Raw genomic sequence first — 20564 nt, forward strand, 5'->3', positions numbered from 1 at the left:
CTTCATGACCCCACGAAATACATAAACATCTTAGATTTTGATTCTGTCGCATTAGATTTTCCAGCACAATATTTTTCTCTCAACTGGCTCCTGAGATATGTTTGTGTTATGCAAAGAAGGGCAGCAAAGTAGAGTCCACAGGTAGCTCAAAGCTGGCCTTCCTCTCTGCCTGTGAGTGAATACTTCAAGATTTTTTTCCTTAGCCTGATTTTTTTTTTCCTTAGGTTGATTTCAAATGTGGAGCTAAATTTATGTTTGAATGAAGCTAATCTTGTATTCCCCGTGATTTGGTAGCTTGCATCACAATCAAAAATCACAAATGACTGACTCACAGCTCAAGCTTTTGGATAAATAAGAATTTCCAGAAGGCTTGAAGTTGTGAAGTCTAGATTTTCTTAACATTTGTATGTGCCCTTTAATGACTCTTGCAGTACCATTTATAAAAGGCAATATTCTTTTTTTTACTAATTTTACTGTGAAAGAATGGGATCTTTTCACTTGTTTTGTGGTAAAACTAGTTTGATACTAAGTGTGTGTGTGTTTATTTCTTACAATGTAAGGTGGGAGAGGAGGTAAAGAAGAGAAGAGCAGTTTTCATTTGGGGATTTTTCTGCTCCCTTCAGTGTTATGCCCATTCCTCAAATACAGAAAACAGGGATCCTTCCTTATGAGGCATTCTGAGCAGTGTTCCTTTTGAGGTGATTGAAGTGTGCAATAAATACTGCTCTCAAATCAAATCTTACAATTCTTTAACTCGTACTGGAAGAGGTTGTGAAGATAAAGAAATGGGAATATGATAGGAAGCCTGCAGTGAGTTTTTGGATTGATTTGCATGTAAAGGATTTGCCCAGAATTTTCATGTTTATAGACCTTTAGAACTCTCAAATGTTCTCAAGTTTTGGTTTGTTTTTGGACAGGGTCTCCAAGTAGAAGACAAAGATTATTTGAAAGACCTGGTTCTGACAAATCAGAGGACCTTTTCTCTCCTTGAATTTGAGAGTCTAGTAGAAGATGCTTTTGAATGCTTAATAACTATTTGGATAGATGCCCCTTCTCCCTGGAAAAATAAATGAGATCCTCCTAAAAAGGAAACTGAAATTGACATTGCTGAGAAGTACTTCTGAGTGTTAGAATTAACATTACATCTGATTACTTCAGAGGATTTCATCTGTGCATACTTTCCGCTGTTTCTTATAATTCTCAAGTGTATGTCTCAGCAAGATCACACTCTGAATCTGTTTTTGTCTACATACTTCAAAAAAGATTTATATTAGGGTTACAGTTGTATGAAAAATATTCTTTTAGTTCTTGTTGAGATTGGTTTGCCAAAGCAAGGTATAGTAAGTTAAATATTTAATTAAAATACTGTTCAGTGTGGACTGAATAAATATCAATTTTCAGATACATTCAATAAAGCCAAGAGGAATCTGTTACTGCATTTCTGTAGCTTCTGTAACAACTAGTGTGGATTTGGCACATTCAGATTATTTCTTAAAATTCTCATAATTAAATTGGTAGGAAGGGGAAAGGATTCTCCCTGTTAAGCACTTCTGGTCATCTACACCAGAGTTAATGAGAGACTTTCTGCTTTTTAAGTTTCCTCATTAGTTGCTGGGCAGTAGGAGGAATATAGTACAACAAATCCGTCTCATGTTTCTGACAATAAATTACGGGGTCATTTCTTTTCTTGGTTTGTCAACAACAAAAACAACAACATGCTTCTCCTCCCAGGATTATGCATACTGTCATAATTCCGCCCACAAAGGGTGCACATGCAGTTTAAGTTAATGGAATGGCATCAATATAGAAACAATGCCATAAGATTTAATGGAATCATATTACAGCTAACCATACACTTATCATTTTAAACAGTTTTGTTTCTCTAAAACCCTTTTCTACACGGATAGTAATAGGAATTGTACGTAATAGCAGGTTTTATAGTCAGCAATTAGAGTCCACCTACTAAGATCTGAAAAGGTACCAGTGCTCCAGGAAAATTATCTTTTGCAAACAGAAATCATTAATGTCTTGGTAAAAGGATTTTCTTCTTGTATGTATGCATGCGTGTGCGTTTATGGTTATACATTTGCTATGAATAAAATATAAAGTGAAACCCCCAACTGTAAAATTTAATTGCATCATTTAGAATATTGAAAGACTTAAAACAATACAAAACAACAACAACAAAAAACAAATCTACACCAACAAAGTTTTAAGCATCATTTCAGCTGAAGTTTATAAATAATAATGACTAAAATTCAGCAAAATACCAGCTAGTTATTTACACAAAATACAAAATATAAAAATATATGCATTTAATTCCTCCTCTGAAAATACTATTTTCAGCTCATTAACCCATGCAGGAGCTTTTATTGAGTAGTCACACATATTTTTATTAGTATTTCTGTCTCTCTGTCTCTCTTTTTCAGTCCCATCTCATTACTTTCTCATTAAATGTGACTGAATGTTTGTTTGTAAGGTCCTTGTTAGGAGTTGCAGTGTGTCTTCCTATTCTGGGAGGTACACTGTTAAACACTGAGAACAGTAAAAGCAATGATGACTACAGTAAACAATGACAGTTTTCCTGAATTTCACATTAGAGGACTTGCCATATCTGAAATCTTCAAGCTGAAATAAAGCTTCTTGAAATAGTAAAAAGCCAAGCTGGTTCAAATTCATGGTAGCTTAAAGCAAGATGGACCTTTAAGATGTAATCCTGCATCTTTTGAACAATGATATTTGGAGGGTTTGTATTTTTTGTCTGCAAAATAGCTAACTATGTTCAGTGCAAACGTTTCAAAGATGCCAACACTTTTCATCACCTTCATTTGGCTAGGGATGGAAACAGTAATAAGATTAAAATACAGATCAGTATTAAAATGTTCACTGGAAGGCTGCTGCTGAGGTTAGTGAGGTTCTTGCAAATACTGCTTTTTGCCTGAAGAAAGGCATTGTGAATGAAATATTTAATCAAGCTTGTGATCCCAGAACATTTTCCTATACACATACCAGACAGACTAGATTAGATTCTAGTGAGCATTAGGTGGAAAGTAGGGGGGACTGGAGCACCTCCCCTATGAAGACAGGCTGAGGGAGCTGGGCTTGTTCATCCTGGAGAAAAGAAGGCTTTGGGGTGACCTCATTGCAGCATTTCAATACCTAAAGGGAGCCTACAGAGGGGAGGGCAATCAACTCTTTGAAAGAGTAGATAACTGCAGGATGAGGGGAAATGGTTTCAAGTTGAGGGAGGAGAGATTTAGGTTGGACGTCAGGGGGAAGTTCTTTACAGAGAGAGTGGTGAAGTACTGGAACAGGCTGCCCAGAGAGGCTGTGGATGCCCCGTCCCTGGAAGTGTTCAAGGCCAGATTGGATGGGGCCCTGGGCAGCCTGGTCTAGCATTAAATGAGGAGGTTGGTGGCCCTGCATGTGGCAGAGGGGTTGGAGATTCATGATCCTTGAGGTCCCTTCCAACCCTGGCCATTCTGTGATTCTGTGAAAGTAGGTTCCCTTGGTTTGTTATGCAGAGAGTTCTATGTGAGTGTTGAGATACAGAAATACAACAGCCTTGGAAGACCTTGGGAGATCATCTTGTCTGTGCTTCTACACAGAGGCAGGATCAAACAATACTACCACTGAGACATATGGAGGAAATTATGATTTCCTTGGATTTCCTGGTCTAGTACTTATAGATTTTTTGAGGAGATATTAATTTGGATAAAGTCCTTGTGACTTTGCTGATTTTATCTTCACTCATAGTTGTGCATCAAAATGGCAGGACGCAAATTTAGGATGTTTTCTATTAAAAAAATAGAGTTTTCTGATTATTTCAACAGTGAGAAAACAAGTGCAACAGTCAGACAACTTGTGTTCTTGCAAATATCTCCATGTGACTTTTAGCTCTAAGGTTATGATGAAAGGAAAAACCATTGTGAAAATATTCCATGGCTGTCTAAACCTTTCAGCACAGAAATATTTCTAAAGGATTTTACATTTACAATAGGGAAAAATAGGATAGAATTATAGATTTCTGGCTATAGAAATCTTGATGGACAAATCATAGAACTGGTTTGTCATTTTTTGTCAGTTGCTTTCTACCTAGAAGGAAAGAGTAGTGTTACTACAGGTACTTATTCAGTTCTTCAGCAGACGATTTATTATGAATTTTACATGATTGATTCCCAAAGAAACCTGTTAAACTTTGTTTCATCAGAATAAAAATTACATTCTTTCCCTGAGAAAGTTAAATTACCATGTATTTTCTAACAAGTATTTTACTTTTTCCAGGATCTCCTTTCTTTCTCTCTTTTTTTTTTTTCTTTTTCCTTCTGTTTTTTATTTTTCATTTCATGTTTTAGATAGCATTTGTACAATTTCAATACTGATTTATATATATGAATGTTGCCGTGAATGTTACGATCACGCTGTGTCACCCTTTGCTTAACTGATTAACCCCCCAAATTAGCACTAAGAACCACTAAGAACTACTAGCACACACCAGTATGGTGAAGGAGAATGGCCGATTTATTACTGCGTGACATCTGCTTAAATACATTAATCTTCTACTTCGTCTACACCCCTTAAGCATGCATTGTCCAGTCACTGAGCAGGGGAGGCTCCTGTCGCATCACATCCCGATGGCCCCGTGGTGCCTAATATAACATATGAATAATTTATATTATAGCATTCCTGTAGAATCTTTTCTCGTACAATCCAAATACAGTCTTCTTTTCTGTATTGCTTCAACAGCTGAAGTGAAACTTTCCTTCAAATCAGTTTTTATCTAGAAACATTGAAAGAAATACCATTTCTCTGGAAGGAGTTTCAAGTAAAACATCTCCATCATTTTCATAAGGAGCAGAAAGGGCCTGGGCAATTAGCAATAGACAAGAAAGAAACTCTTCTTAAAGTCTAAAACCTTGGCCAACTTAGGTGTCAAACTGCTTGTGCTGTAGACTTTTCTTTTCTCCACTTTAGAGTTTGAGGCACCAACAGACTAGTCCTCATGAATTCTTCCTACAGGCTATTGAAAGAGATACGTGGTTCCAAAAATGCCAGGAACTCTCTGTGTTAGTATGCCATGTTCCAGAATGTCTAACTTAGGTGTCTTAATGCTAAATATTTGATTGTGGACATATGTTTTGAGACTGTAATAAATCTATGAAACATATCCATTCCTTAGGACTTTATCTTGAAAAGCATCCTAGGGACTATTAGAAGTAAAAATGACTTCAGTAAAAAGCCTTATAATGAGGAAACACTAAAGGTAAATTCCATGGACAGGGCTAAGAATTGGTGTAAAAATTAACAAGCACTAGTGACAATGCAGCACTGGCTTTCTTGCCATTATCTAATAGTCAAACTATGCCACAACAGCAGCTGGCACATCAAGATGTAGGGATAAAAAATATATATCCTCCTCTGTGGAAAATCTCAAATCTTATATTACTTATCTCACTTACATTACTTATCTCCAGAAATGGAACATTTCTGGGCTTTGTCAAAGTTATCAGCATTCCTTGTTTAAGATAGTCTACTACATTGCTGATGGTAAGCCTCTAAAATTCATTTCATCATGTATTCACATATAGGACAGGATGTTTTATTTCACTCTTGCATTCAAGCTCCATTACTTCACATAAAAAAAACTAACAGAAAACCTACAAAGGAGAAAGGCAAATTCTCTTTATGAATAAAGAGTTTATGGCAGATACTTCTATATGTATCCTCTTGTCTTCTGGTCTGGGTGAAAATTAAGTAGTGGAAATTACCTTATTCAAGTTGTTGAAAAGAATTTTTTGATAATCGGAATGATGGACTTCACTGTAGAATTCAAATATGCATGTGTAGTTTTCCAGCTGACTTGTAGACAGTTAGGGTAAGGAGAATTTAAAAGCAGATGGGATCTCAGATTGTGTAGTCAGCAGTATTGTGACCACGGATCTTGAGTTGTTTCTGTCTGAATATGTATAAAACTGTGAGTCCTGAATGATCAAATTGTGATTTACAGTGATCTTGCCAGTGTTTAATCTCAGAAGCTTTCAAAGCAGGCTAAGCTTAAAAAAATATCCTGATATATACTTTATATCCTTTATTGGTTCTAGCTCTTTCAAAAACTGGTCTATGTTTCTTTAACTCACCGTGAATCTGTTCATGATTTCAGACAGAATTTGAGTTCTACTCACTGGCAGCACATTTCAGGGGAATCTGCATTCTGTCTAATCCCTCAAGCAGCCTTCACTTTTGTCTTTCTTGTTTTACCCTTGTCAACGCTCTTGTGCCTTTGAAAGTCTGTGGGAAAGCTTTCAGATTTGAACAAGTTTGGGATCAGATATTTCGGAAACAGACTATGCTCACTGAAGAGAGTTCTTCTGGCTATGTGCACATATGCAATAAGAGCTTGGAGAAAGATGACATTTTTTTTTTTTAAATTTACTTTTATGTGTTTAAATATCTTTAAATGCACTTTATGGCATTAGTCTAGACTATTCAAGTGATACTTCAAAGGTTTCAAAAGAGCACAGATTTATTTTTTAATACAAATAAGAGGTTATCTTGCTTCAAAGTAAAGGACTCATGCACTGAAAAATTCTTTATTCAGATCAATACTTCCTTATTGAAGTGATTTACTGATGTTTTGTGTAATTGTGGCAATTTTTAGTGAGTAGAGTAAGGATATCTTAGTCATATTGAGTATTGTTTTCTGCTACCACTTTGGTGTTGTTTGCATATATTCCTTGACCAAATGCATTTTCAGAGTGTTTTTGAAAGAGTCTTATCTGCTTCAATAAGACGTTAAGGACTTAGTCAAGTCATTTTATGATTGCAAATCCTGACTACACACAGCATGTTGCATATTGCACAGGTGTTCTGCTTTTAGCTGGGATAGTTATGATTTTCTTTGCTAGCAAGGATACTGGGAATGCACAAGAAGCTGGGAGGGGTCACAGACAGGACAGGCGGTCCCAGCTCAACAAGGGGCAATCCATACTATATGACATCATCATGCTTAGTAATAAAAGCTGGGAGGTGATGGTATTTGTCTTCCAGAGTAACTGTTTTGCATGATGAGCACCCTCTTTATTAAAATTGCTGAATATTTGTCTTTCAGTGCCCTGCTTAAACATACAGCTTTTGCTTACCTATTAAAGTGCCCTTATGTCAATCCACAAATATTCTCTATCTTCCTGATTCTCTCCCACATCCCACTGTAGGGGAGAGAGTGACCTGAGCAGTGCTGAGGTGCCTAGCAGGGTTAAGCCTCAAAACAGGTCCACCCTGTTGTTCTTATATCATCCACTAACACATGGGTGTCCAATCTTTTGGCTTGTTTGGGCCACACTGAGTGAAGAATTGTTTTGGGCTGCATATAAAATATGTAACTTGCTCCAAATGTAGTGCCTCCTCTTTGATTCCCTGGAAACTACAACAGATACAGGGAATACAATTACACTGTTTGATAGAGGAAATTCTCAGCTATGCTGAGAAAATGCTGATTTTCAGCATATTCGCCACCATTCTCTATGCACTTTTACCAGTGATGAACAAGAGCCTGCATGCCATGTTTGTCAAAATATGCACCAGCACAAATAATACACAGTCACTGTCACCACTGCTGAAATACACTGCCCACTGCCTCATTGTGCTCACATCTACTGTTTGGTTTCTGTAAACCTTCAGCAAATGTACATGAATGTCAGTGGGAGCCATTTTTTCTGAATAGAGCAACTCAGTGACACACCTTTCCTTCACACACACTTCCATGTCGGACGCCATTTTGTCAGACTGCCCCTCTGCTGCCATTTGTCTCACAGTGACAAATTGGCGGGAAGGTTCAACCTCTACCGCCATAGCACCAACATCCACCTCTATGTTTTGAGCCAACGTAATAAATTAGGAGGCATTATTTTCAGAGAAGTCCTCGTAAGTAATATAGTTAATGTAGATAAGAAACAGTTTTTAAAAAAATATTTTTTATTAGAACATAAAAAAGAGAGAACAAAAGTATAAAACTAGTGGGATACACAATCTCGTTTCTGTGAAACCAATTCCTCAGCCTGGTTCGGTGGAAGTGGTTGCAATTCTTAGTGAGTTCTCAAGGTGCTCAGCAGAGATTTTTGATGAAACTTTACTTTTTCTGTGCTTCATACTTGAAATAAGTGGTTCACAAATCACCAAAAGGCAATGAGGTGGCAAATGTGTAATTGCAAAGAGACAGATGTTTCTCTCTGGTAAGATAGGTGTTATGGAAGTCTGGTGAAGACACATGAGCAAATATTTCAGTTGAATGTCTAATCGTAATTTGAAAATTTGAAGATAATTTATGTTGACTGAAAATGGAGTTGCAAATATACAAAAAAAATTTGGTTTTTTTTTTTTTTTTTTTTTTTGTAATCTTGAAATCTATTCTCAAATTCCTGTATCAAATCACAAAGCGCGGCTGCATATTTTTCACTGTTCCAAGGACTGTGTACAGCTAGTATACCACAGCAGCGGGTGGCTGCAGGACAGACAGCTTGGACATGCTGGTGCTAACAAAATGAGAATGAGTGAATCTCAAATGCAGTAGACACACCATCTGTGTCCAAACCACGTGTGTGGGACATGCACAGATGCTGCTTCTTGCTGCAAACCACACACAAGTGTCTGGTTGGGAAATTCAAGACAGATAGGTAACACTTTCCTAGGAGATGGGAACTCTCTGACGGAATTGTGGAGAAATTTTGAAACCACCCTTGAGAGAACAGAGGTCAGTGATATAGTAGAACAATATTACACTTTAAAACTGTCTAGCTCCTCTGAGCAATTGAGCTGCATGAGGTACTGAGAGTACTACATGAAGTAAAGCTCAGGAAGACTTATGTTTCATGACATATTAACAACTCAGATAAATAATAAAGTCTGTTCAAATCCAGTATTCTCCATTATGTGCTCTTTCACTTTTGTTTCATAATGAGACAAAGAAGAAAAGTCCTGGAAGGATATCATTGCTAAAATATGATGGTCTGAGTTAACTGTAGCTTGTACTGTATTCATCTAGAACCTGTAAAAGTCTATGCAGAATTATAAAATTTGAAAAATGAGAGACAGATGACTGATTTGCTGATGACAATTTTAACAGTTCCTATTCAACTCTATAACATGGGTTATAATATTTCTGTCATATCAGTACTCCTGAGTGGAAGGAAAAGTGAATGACTGAGAAAACACTTGCACTTAATTTGAAAAAAAATCTGAATATTAGGTGCATCATCAAGAAGTCATAGCAAGAATGCAGCATCTTAGAACACACTTTTAGGAATATTCACTTGCTTGCAGAGAAATTGGCAATTCCCCTCCTAGTCTGGAAAGATTTAAAAATTCAGGCATACACATACCCAAAGAACAACAAAAAATTTAAATGAGAATGCTTCAGATACAGGCAATTCTTTACAATCTCTATCAAAAGGTTTGAAAAAAAGCTTACAATAGAGAGGAAAGAACTGTGGATGGTAACTGCTGAAAGTAAACAACTGAGCTGGGACATAATTAAGCATCTGAGATTTCCAGTTTTGCAAGAACTTATTCTATCATAGAAACTACTGATTTCTATCTCAAGGGAGTAATTATCAGACAGGCAAATGTTAAGATTTACTTCCTAGGTCCCTTCTTTCTCCAGGTACAGCTACAATAGTTTTGTGCTTTGCCTGGGAGAGCAGAACTACAGACAGAAAGCCGGGGTGGGGGATTCATAACACCTGAACACAGTGTACAGTTCTCCTCTAAGTATATTATAGCAGGCTATAAAAAGAGCCTGAGAACATTCAGGGATTAGAAAGATTTTTTGAAACTTTTTCTATTCCATATTACCAGTATTTCCCTTTCATATAAAAATTATCATAACTGATAATTAATAATAGCAGTACTAGTACTAATGAAACATCATTACATAACTTAAGAAATTGATGTTATATTAACTATAAGGTTATAATTGTACTTGCTTTGCTTTTGAAAAGCAAATTAGAATAAGCCCTATATGCAAATGAAAAATGGTGATTCACTGACTAAATTTGCTTCATATAAACTTGGTAGCTTTGATTGACATCGTAAAGAATGTCTTTCACATCACATGGAAGACTGTGTACTCACTGGTAACACAAATTAGATGCTTTATGGATAGATGTAGAGAGAGGATTGGTAAGGTAGTGGTAAGTTTAGCCATAAAAAAAAAATCTGTGATGCTGATATAAGTTCTTTAGTATATATAACTGAAGATGTGTGGGTATTCTATGATATGCTGGGACAAAGGAAAAACTGAGGAAACAATTTGTTCAAAGATAAAAGTCCAAAAACATGACTATAGCAATTATATGCTTTACATCTAATTTACATTCCTGAACAATGATGCAGAATATCTAGAGAAAAGACTTACTGTGTGGTTTAAGAACAACTATGTCACGAGCAATGAGAAAATACTGACAGGCAAGAAATGTCAGTGCTTTTTTAATATCAGAATTACCATTTATGGGATGATAGGAATATAGCAGATGCACTATGTTAGTGACTAGAGCATTTGATACTGTGAGATGATCTCTTGGTGAAAGATTAATTCCAAATTGGCTTTGATGAGCATGTTTATGTAGACTGGTATTTTAAATCCAAAAATCAGGAGAGAGAAAGTAAGTGAAAATGGCAGTATATAAAGCCTATGGTATATAAAATATATAAAGTATAAAAAGGCCTATGAAATAGTACAGTTGTTAATGTGAGGTCTTGTCTGGGAAGAAACAAAATATTGAAAACACACATTGAGCCCATCCTGTAGAATAGCTGCACTGAACTTGGGACACAAAAGGACTTGTTACTTTGCAGGATCATGTGTTAAAAATAAAAAATAAAGTCGAGGCAGTGGAAATGCAAGTCCAAGAATGCCATCTGTGTAGTACAAGCAACATTTTGCACAGCAACAATGCAAGAAGACAAACTGTCTTCTTACATACATGAAAACACATTGAGGTGTTGTGCAGAAAAACACTTGCATGGAGAGTGCATATGTCTAAAGAGTTATCCTTGTTCCTAGTCTGCTCTTGTTCCACAGTGTTGGTAGACAGGTATCCCTTCTAAACAGGGAGAAACTGTAAAATAGCACATTCTTAAAGCTACATTTGGCTGAAGCCCAAAACTGTGCCATGTCCTGCCATGTTCAGGTATCTTCCCATCTTGGGAGCATTACCTGTGTTTACTTCAAAAGGGGAAAATTAATAGGCTTCTTGAAGGGCTGAGCTTCACAAGCACCCTTCTTTTTCACAGAAGTAAATTACTTTAGCTGAGCAAGTTACTGACATTTATAACAACCACCATTTTCAGTAGGCTTTATCTGAGTATTTCAGAGCAACAAAACAATGAACTGAATCAGAACTTTTAATTTTTTAATTATCATTTTAATTTTTTATTCTACATTTTATCACCTTTGTAAAATGGAAGATGGGAAAATCCAGCAATTTGAGAAAAGCTAAACAATCAATATGGGCGCCAGAAATATAATGCATTAATACTGACTACAAATTCACTCTTTACTTTCTAATAAACACTATCTCTCTAAATTTGATAGTCAGAAAGCCTGATTTAACTGTACTTGAGCTTATTCTCCTCCACTTTACTCTTTATTGTATTTCATTGCTACTTCTTTATATTTCTCTTATAACTCTGATGCATTGTGTGCCATGTAAAATCCACAGAGAGAAGTGCATGCTTGTCACTGATGGTATATGACATTGCAGCCTTCCAAACTTCATGCTGTTATAGAAAACATATATTTCTGCACATGTACACAAAGAGTTTTATGGCTATCATTTTGGTTCCAGGCTTGTTCAGTACTATCATCTTTGTTTGACTCTGGGTATGTGAATTTCTGGGACTGAGTTATTTTCTCCAGATGGAAGCAGATAAACTTCTTCAGAGTAACTTCTGTAACTGTTGACATATATTCTGCTGACAACCAGCCTTGCCAAGCAAAAATCTTGGCACTTAAGATCCTGAGTAAGAAATCCTTGCATCCGTGAATTTCCACTTATGGCTGTTTAATCATCTTTCCATGGCTTTATATTGTGTGTTGATAAAGGCACTGAAACAAAGATATTTCAACTTTTAGTCAAACTAAAGATCTTCAACCTTCTTTCTTTACAGAAAGAATAAACCTTGTGATCATTTGAAACAAGTTACAGGTGCTGATTTTGTTCTTCTGTTATTGTGTAAGTGAAGAGCAGCTCAGGCTGTGGTGCCTGATTCGATTAATTCTCCTATATACCACTATGCTCTCTAAGCTACAATAGTGTAAGAAGGCATTATTATAAAAATGGCTTAAGTTGATTGGAATTACGTTGATATGTTGAAGCACGGGGCAGAACATACAGACCCCCAAGTCTTTTAATTATAGTGCAAAAATGAATGGAGTGTCAAGATGTGATTTACTGAAGAACACATTGGAAAAATTTCATTGGATCAGCTGCTACCCATGCTTTGTGTTGCAGATAATCTCTTGGCCCACATTTACCTGACTTTCTTATCTGATAAGGGACAATCTGATAAAGTCTCTTGTCAACAGATATTACACCTTCTTGTGGGAGCACATGGCACTGGAGGCTGCTGCTGCAATTTTGAAGTTTAGAATGCACGGAAATACCTTTTTTTTTTTTTCCTTTTTTTTTTCTTTTTCTTTTTTTCTCTGGGTAGAACCTAGAACATCTTTCTTACTTTTTGGGAAATTTCATACGTAGGTCTCAGCCGTTTTTAGAGTCTAATTACTAGCTACCATTTCACAGAAAGACATCACAAAGGCAGCAATAGGAAGAAATAGATGCATCTATCTTTCAAGACAAATTGAAGGGTGAATTACATTCTGCTGAATACAGCTGTTTTCTATTTATTCTGGAAGTATCTTTCTTTTTTTTTTTTTTTTTTTTTTTTTCTTCCCCTGCAACAAAATAAATCCCTTTGAATGTTTTTGTCCTCCCCAAGAGCAGCCCTTGTATCGATGAAGTTTGTGAACTGGTAGTTTACTTGAAGTAGTGCTTGGTTTGGGCTAGGATAGAGTTAATTTTCTTTCTAGTAACTGAATGTTATTATGTTCTGGATTTATGATTAATAATGTTGATAACACACCAGTGTTTTAGTTCTTGCTCAGTGGTGGTTACACTAAGTTGAAGACTTGTCACAGTGTCTTGCCAGCAAATGGGCTGTGGGTGCACAAGAATCTGGGAGGGGACAGAACCAGAACAGCTGACTCAAACACACTGAAGATATATTCCATAGCATGCTGTGTCACTCTGAACAATAAACCTCAGGTATATATCTAGGGGAGGCTGCCACTGCTTGGGAGCTGGCTAGATGTTGGCCAGCAAGTGGTGAGCAACCACACTGTGCGTCACAAAGTCATTTTGTAACAGTAAGTTACAGTATTCTCTGGCCCATACCTGTGATGACCTAATGGCTAGAAGAACGAAGCATGGATTTATAAAACAGATGGAGAAAATGTAGTATAAGCAAACTGACCTGTGATGTCCAAAAGTTGTGAAACTGCTCAAAGATAAAAACCTTAATCTGTTTCTATCTGATAATATTATTCCAGAAGTCCCTTCTCTCCTTCCTCAGAAATCTGACATTCCATATTTATTTCAGATAGCCTGCAGTATGGCCTGCAATGTCATTCAAGCAGTGTTCAGCTGGCTGAGTAGCACTAAAATTTGTGCTGCTCAGCAAATATATTACTTGATTTACTCATCCTTAAAGAATGGCCTTGTTCATTCCTATTGCCACTGCATCAAGCGTAAAAAAATCATCCACGCATCTCTAGCTTTTATTATTACTCTTATCTTATAATACATGTAATCTGAATAAAGATACTGTTTAAGTGAGTAAAAATTCTTTGCATCATCAGCTAATAGTTTGGATATTAATACTAATCTGAAGGTGAGCTACTGGTCAGAAAAACTATAACTGAGGAAAACAAATTGGAGTTTCGATTAACAGTGAGGGTATTTGGAGACAATAAAAGTGAAATGTGCACTGCACTGAGTGGCAACAACAATAGTGAAATCAGATATCATGAAAGTACCAATTCTGGCTGTGCACCATGACAGTCAATGGGGACAAGCAGAGATTTATTTAAACGATGTATCCTGGCAAAGACAAATGGGTTTGATTTATTTATTTAAAATGTTACTCTCTGGGATAGCCTTAGGAGAGACATATCTCATTTCCCAGTGGACCTTAGAAGGATATGGGATGAGATTTTTCACAGAAATTCAGTTTTATTCTTTAGCATTTAAGGAAAATGTGTTGCTGCAGAAATTTCAGAAGTTATATGAGGCTTATTTTTTAAAAGTTAATCAATTTTAACAAACCAGCTGGTTTGACAATCCAGATTTCCATTGGAACAAGAACACCAACTTTTCCATAGACTGCTCTGCTGGAGAATCTCAGCTCCATCAAACAGGGAAATGTGAGACAGCAGATGTGAAGCACTGTCCCCATGGATAACTCATTCTGCAGCATTAATTCTCTGACTATCAATATCAGACTGTCCAATTAGACCCAGCTGCACAGAGATTTTGACACATGCCCTTTGGCAAGCAGGTTAACACCACACCAACATTTTGTTCAGCTGTAGCCAGCAGTGAAGTGTTTTTTAACAATGAGTGAATCCGTTTTTTTGTCACCTACATCCCTCAAGGCTAAAAAGATCCACAGAGGCTTTAGTAGTCCTGGCCTCAGTTTTTCTGAAGCACTTCTGTTTTTCACAAGAGAGATAGGGTTGTCCCTCTCCAGATAAAAAATTAGAAGTGTGACTAAAAGAAAATATTTCTTTATTGAATTGGTGCTGTGAACATGTGACATTTGGGACTAACTGTGGCCCCCTCACATTATGAAGTAAAAAAAAATTTGTTAGACTCAGTGTCCACATGGATCATTTCCAATACAAACACATCTTGCTTCTTTCTGTATTTCCAATTCTATGTGGCTTCTTTTCCCTATGGATGTATTTGTTGTATAGGTGAAAACATTGTAAGTAGTTTTGTCCAGTTAGTGTATTGAGAATTGATACCATATTAAAACAGCAAAGCCTGAAGACAATGTTTGGCAGAGGAATACTTTCCCTATGCTCATACTTAGTGTAGGAGGCTTACCTGATTGTTTCTAAGTCTGTATCCCGGTCAGATCATGCTGAAATAAGCATGAAATGAAAAAGCATGAGAGTGCAAATCAGCCAGAAAACAGCAGCAAATAAAAGTTTTAAGTAGGCAGGCAGTCATTTAACTTACAACTCTAATCCTATAATTCTTAATAATATTATATCTTTTTCAGTGCTAATTACACTCTCTAAAAGTGTGCGGAGTGCACCTGGGATACTGAAAAAGTCATTAGCTCATTATGTGCTTTAGGTAACACATTGGTCACAGTGGAACAGGCTTTCTAGATAGATGGTTGATGTCCCAGGCCTATCAGTGTTCAAGAGGTATTTGGATAACATGCTTTATCTTTTGATTAGCTCTGAAGTTGTTGGGCAATTGTGCTAGAAGATCTTTGTAGCTCCCTGTCTATGGAACTATGCTATTGTTAAATATATGTTTTTAGCTCCTGGAAAGACAGAAATATGTGTGTTGTTTTTTTTTTTTGTTTTCCTGCACCTGAATTAAGTATTTTTTAAAGTTCAGTTAGGTAAAAATGAACAAGTAAATTAAAATAATAAGAAATATAATTATAAACTAGATCTTCATTATTGTAAGCTTCCAGGTGTCTGAAAACTAGGCCTGGACTTTTACAGAAAATATGACTATTGGAATGCTTATAATGTGCTTGTATGTCTCTTAGTAAAAACACATGGAGGGTGTTAATTCCTTTCTCATTCTACAGGATCTGAAAGCAAAAGATTTCACTACAGAGCAGAGTACATTAAAAAGAGTAAGCATGCATTTGATTATACAGATATTTAATGCAATTACATAATGTGTAAGTATTATTATCTTTGCTAGAGGCTCAGTGTATTTATTTAGAACTTTTCTGTATCTCTGATACAACATTATCTTCCCTAATTACAAAAGAACATATTTACCTATCATGCTTTATGGGGTTATAAATGAAGCTACATTAGTAATAAGATGCAACCTCATTACAACTAGACTGTGCCTTTGAGTATACCAGCTAAGCTGAAGAGTCTAAGAAACATGCCTTACTCCCCCTTTCAGCCCATTGACGCTTGGTGCTGAAAATGGAATCTCATGCACTTGAATTTTGAAGATAAACAAGAAAAAAATGACAATGGAAGAAATGTAATTCTACTTTTAAACTGTGATGTCTTTGCACTGAAAAGGAAGTAAAAAAGAGATTGTCTTTCCATTTGTGTTCTTTTCTCATAAAATGGGAAATGGCACATCAAATAGGCAGTATAAATCATAATCAATAAGTACAAAAAAATCAACTGCAATTTGAGGGAGAAAATAAGGGAATTTTGTGATTTGCTGTGCAACTGAACTGAGGTTTTGCTCTAGAAAAACAATTGAGACTTTAAGTGATATATTTACTCTGCTTGTGAACTATCAGCAACAGTTTGAATATATATATATAAGAAAATATATTGAACATATATGTATATATACACACATATGAAAGCTTACAGTTTTGTGTACATCTACTACAGACAAAGCTGAAGAACAGCAAGAAGTTCTTCCTTGGCAGCTTATGGATTAGAGGTGTTTTCTGCACCTTCATTAAATCAGGATGAAAAGACCTCTGCATAGTTAGCAAAAAATGCCCCGCTGTTCACTGTGCAGAATAGCTTTCAGAACTAAAGCAGATAAACTGTGAACAGGGTGAGTTTGTATTTGGCTTCAAATCCATACAGCTTTAGAAAGATACCAAAAAAGAATATTGAATAGACTCATAGAACTATAATATTTTTTTTCTTTTTCAAAGTAAACAATTAGATTCCCTACCTCTTCATTACAGAAGTTAAGAATACTCTTTTTGTAGCTATAAGACAACTGTTAGGTCACAGCCTGAAGTAGTGATTGAGCACCTGGTGAGGAGGTGTGGCTGGCCCTGGGAGCACAGGTGCAAGTAATTCACTGGTGTGACCCAGGGTCCACCCCTCCCTAACATAATTTAAGGGCTGGCAGCTGAGAGGGAAACATTCTTATTTGGAGATTGCCTTCTTTTGGGACTTTTTTAGTACGTTTTTATCTTTGGAATAGGGTAAGTTATTCCTTTTTATTACTGGCTTGTGACTTATACATTTCTTGGGTTATTAGAAGGCTGGTCAGAAGGAAGTTTGTATCTTTCTTTCAGAGAATACAGTAACGTTAGGAATGAGAGTAGTCTCTACAACATCTGAGTTTTGATGGTGCACCTTTCGTTTATTAAATCATCTGTAATGAAATTAAAAGTAGATTTCTGAAAATGTGTTACGAGCTGATAACAAAAGCAACTAAAAATAGAGACAAAAATTGATTTCTTCTACCTGTGTTGTACATGGATTCATCTAAATGTAATGCTTCCTCTTTATTTCCACCAAATCTACAGTAGGTGCAAGAAGAGCACAATAATGTTTTATGATAGAGGGAGTTTTCAACTATGAAACACTATTTCTTAATGTGCTCATTACCATTAGCAGTATAACTTTGTCCATGCTGAATAAAAGCCTGCTTGCTGCACTCATAAAAAATCTGCACCAACGGGTGTGACCTGCTGTTGCTATCACCACACCTGAAATGCACCACTTACCACCTCACTGTGCTCATGCTGCGTTTGGTGTCCATAAACGTTCAGCAAGTGTTAATCAATGTCAATGGTGCAGTGTTTTCCAGAGGAATTCAGTGACACATCTCTGCTTAACATGTACTTCCATGACAGAGAACAGCAGCTCACAATACAGGCCATTGGGATTTAGAAGGTCAGGGACGGTTCATGCAATGTGTTTAACAAATGCTAACCTACAATCATAATTAACGTGCAGGACTGTGTATTTTTTTGTGTTTTTCTAAGCTGCCTTGAAAGTTTATGCAAGACAACTTGATACTACTGTTCAGTTCATCAGAGTTCAGTGGGACTTCATTATTACCGTGTTGCCTTAGCTCTAGTCTTCTATATTTACCTTATTGTTTCCTACAACTGGGGAAGTGTGCTCCTACCTTAAGCACAAACTGTAAACTCAACTAATGGTAGAGGTAGTCCCTGTCTTCCCAAGACAAAAGATTGTCTGAACAAGACAGAAGTAGGAAGACCAGAGGGGCAAAGAAGGATAGCGAGAAGCTGAAGTAGCATATAACTGTTTATAAGAAAGTTCTGTTCTTGTGCAGTGATTTTTTTTTTTCTTACTAAGTAACATGATTTATATGTGGAGTTGTTTGCACAAAGACTTGAATTGTTAGTGCTCTAGATATCTATGTTAAAATAACTCTTTATTTTACTGTGTTCTCAGTACTTCAGACAAATGCACTTTAAATGGAGATTTCTTTAAAAATACTATGTTTACACTTGTAGTAGGGAATTTGTTTCAAATTACACAGTCATCTTTTCCAGTAAAGAATCATTTGCAAATCTTATGAATATCAACTAGCGTGTTTGTTGTTAAAATGTTCTTGATTTTTACCACTTAAAGAAAAAATAGCCTCTATCAGGTCGAGGCTGTCTAAGTGCTTGGATTAATTTGATGCTCCATCTTGATGTAGTAACAATATTTACCATTCTACCAGCTGGCCAGCAAGATTGGAATGAATTTGCACTTTGCAATACATTGCAAATAGTGTTATAATCAGGAAGACTGATTGACAGTAACTTGATTTGTTAACTTTAATTTTTAAAATTCACTGAATAGTTAGAGCAGCAATTTAAGAAAACATTGCTAAAAACTGATTTGATTAGGAACGAGAATATATAAAATCTGAAACTTTTCTTATATCATAATTATGATGAAAATCATCTAGAGTTCTGGATAGTTAATAGGATATAACTATTTTAAAAAAATAATATCCATAATCCATAATATCGCTATAAGTTTCTTTTAGGCTTGGCCCAAGAAAAGGCAATATATTTACATGCTATGGAAAGGCAAAATACACTGTTACTCACAAAGGCGCATCTGGCCTGAAGCAGGCAATAGATCCATTAAACAAAAATGATCACACCCACCCACACATCATGTTTTGCAGAGTTTCTGATTGCCTACAAGAACCGTAAATCTAGCCATTCCAATTCTGATGATCGTTTGGCCAAAGGCTTACAACTGAGAAATCTCTACTGCTGACAATAGACAACTGAACATTAGTATTGACAGCTGCAATCTCAGCTGTGACAGCAGGGAAGGGAGTGCTAAGGACCTTAGGGAGGTAGGCCTCAGCTTAGCAGAACACTTGAGTATATTCTTTATGGTAGAGAACTCAAAACAAACAAACAAAAAAAAAACAACAAAAAAACAACAGTGGGACTGTGACTCTAACATCATTAAGCATATGCTTAAATGCTCTAATGAAGGAGGGGCTGCAAGAAAATATGTGTAATAGAAGATGGTATTCTGCTATTTAGAAATTAGGTTATACTTCCTCAACTAGTGTGATTTGAGTAGTGTGAAACTGTTGGTATAATGCCTGGAAGTGATGCGGGAGATAACTTGCACCTAGGACTCTAGGAATGAGATTGTCAGGGGGAAACAGTCATAAAATCTGTTATCTTTTCCCTCTCGTGGACAGAGGTTGTACTTTTTTTTATTATTCCAAAAGTGGCCAAGAGACTTCTTCGGTGCTCTGATGTTTATGTTTGTTTTTTTTTTGTGTGTGTGTGTGTGTCCCAGGTTAATCAAATCCTTTCTACTTTCTTCTGATTTTTGTAACTGATGCAGTAACAAATACAAGGTGATAAGCTAGACACCAGCTACTTTATGTAACTGAGCCTGTCACTCTTTGTAAGAGCAGATTAGTTAGATGATAGTAACTGACCACTGTTTAGTTTTGTTAGCTTCAGAGTTAAGCTACAGAGCTAATAGAGCAGCTGAAAACCAGTGAGAGTTTACAAATAAGCTGATATAAGATTAATACTTAAAACAGAACCACAGACCAGATTCATTTAGCTCTACATAAATATTTGGAGACTATCAGTGTTTAGCCTTATTCTGATTGACTTGGAGTATTGGCTTGCAGAATGTTTTTGACTAAGCTGTTTGCTGAATCTTACTCTGTGGATGTTCAGTGCAGTTCTGTGATTCCTAACAGGGTACCAGATCAAACCAACACCTGATGTGCTGTATGCACAGATGTGACAGCTGAGTTCTGTGCTGAGTCGTTTTTCAGTCTATCTGTGACTAAACTTGAGTATAATAAAGCTTTGTTTTATCTTAACTAAGGGAAAACTAATTTTACAGGTGAAATCTTTTACTTCTAGGTCCAGGCTGGATTTTTTTGCCTTACCCCAGTTGTGAGCAGGCAAACATCTTCCAGAAGATAAATTTAAGAGGTCCATGTGCACTTACAGATACACCATGGTAAGTCTGTGCAGTTTTAATTTTTGTTTTATTCTTGTTATTAGTTTGAATATGTCTG

The 20564-nt window shown here is 36.3% G+C and overlaps 1 long non-coding RNA gene across 1 annotated transcript in view; it reads left to right on the forward strand.

The window, feature by feature from the left end:
* Positions 1 to 17176: 17176 nt before the first annotated feature.
* LOC149917224 (uncharacterized) overlaps positions 17177 to 20564 on the forward strand; it is a 28567-nt gene continuing 25179 nt past the window's right edge. The window contains exons 1-2 of the long non-coding RNA XR_016468005.1: positions 17177 to 17226; positions 20407 to 20506. This is a non-coding gene — a long non-coding RNA (uncharacterized LOC149917224). The remainder of the gene's footprint in view (positions 17227 to 20406; positions 20507 to 20564) is intronic.

Source organism: Phasianus colchicus, chromosome 7, assembly GCF_987193195.1.
Source record: "Phasianus colchicus chromosome 7, bPhaCol1.hap1.1, whole genome shotgun sequence".
Classification (NCBI taxonomy): domain Eukaryota; kingdom Metazoa; phylum Chordata; class Aves; order Galliformes; family Phasianidae; genus Phasianus; species Phasianus colchicus.